Consider the following 1,503-nt stretch of genomic DNA (forward strand, 5'->3'; position numbering starts at 1 on the left):
CCAAAGATGAAAATGTTTGTGTGGGATGGGGTAGTGGTATCCTATGTTGGAAAGAGTTCTGCATTCAGTAAAGTTCAAAGCTTTGGTGTGAAATGTGAGGGAATTAATCTATACTGTATGCTGCAGTATATACAGGGAAAGGTTCTACTCTCTTCACTTTGGGTGATCTCCATTAACAGTCTTCCACAAATTGATGCTTTCCAGATGTGATATTGGATTACAACTCCATAGTCCATCTGGAGAACATCAGTTTGGGAATTCTGTTCATGGCTAACACATCCATCCTGCTTCCTTTTCCTGAGCAAGACTGATTTGATTTACATCTAACAATAACAAACACATATTGTTTGGAACTTCCAAACAATCATCCTTTCTACCTCCCTGTCCTTATTCCAGTTTAAAACACACCTGAGATTGATCCAGGGTTTACTATTTTCAGCATCAAAACATTATGATCATTGGATATAAAGAGAACCAATAGCTAATCAGCATTTTTGCTTTCTGGCCAGTAATGAGCATAGAGAACTGCAAACTAATCAATGCTTGATTTCTTGCTTGGCAGTAACTCAGTGCCTCGGGACCTCTCAGATGCATGCAAAAGCACACCACACATCCCTTTCTTTGCAATAAAAGAAAGTAAATTATCCTCAGTCTTCATGTTGACATGCCAGGATGCTGCATTTGACCTTCTTTTACAAAGAAGTCTAATTCTATGGTGGGATTTCAGAAGGCAGGAAGAGGTGCCTTCCTTCTAATGGGAATTTTTTAATTGGTAGATTATGTGTCATCAAGTTGGTTTCAACTCTTAGCAACCACATAGATAGATTTTCTCCATGACAATCTGTCCCTAACTTGGTCTTTCAAGTCTTCTAACAGTGCACCCATTGCCTCTGTAACTAAGTCCATCCATCTTGCAATGGGAACCTAGTATGCAGCTGCTTGTTTCAAGCAGCAATTGCGCCTTAAAAACTGAGGTTCCATATATATAATTTGAGATGCTCAGAATTGCAAGTTCCTCACTGTCATACTGCTATCTAAATTTTACTTTCCCAATATTCTGGTCAAAACATTGTTTGCAGCAAACTGTCCTCTCTTATAATAAAGCTGGCATTTTTATTAAAATGCATATTCTTTGGTGAGCTACAGTTCACCAAAGTAGGCTGGCAGGCAGATCTGGTGAGGTGAGGTGCCTTCAGTCTCAGGGCCGCAACTGGGGGGGCAAGTGGGGCATGTGCCCCGGGCACTGTGCTGGGGGGGTGCCAAAATGAGCGCTGGGGGGTTGCCAAAATGAGCGCAGGGGGTGTCAAAATGAGTGCTGGGAGGGCGCCAAAATGGGCCCTGGGGGGGGGGGCACCAAAATGGGCATGGAATCCATGTTTGCCCTGGGTGACACAGACCCTAGTTGCGGGCCTGTTCAGTCTGGTAGCAAGATTTACATCTTGCTTTGAAAATTTGGTGCTGTGGGAAGCCCCCCACACCCATCTAATCATGGGAGAGGTAATC

Source organism: Candoia aspera, chromosome 4 (assembly GCF_035149785.1).
Source record: "Candoia aspera isolate rCanAsp1 chromosome 4, rCanAsp1.hap2, whole genome shotgun sequence".
Lineage (NCBI taxonomy): Eukaryota > Metazoa > Chordata > Lepidosauria > Squamata > Boidae > Candoia > Candoia aspera.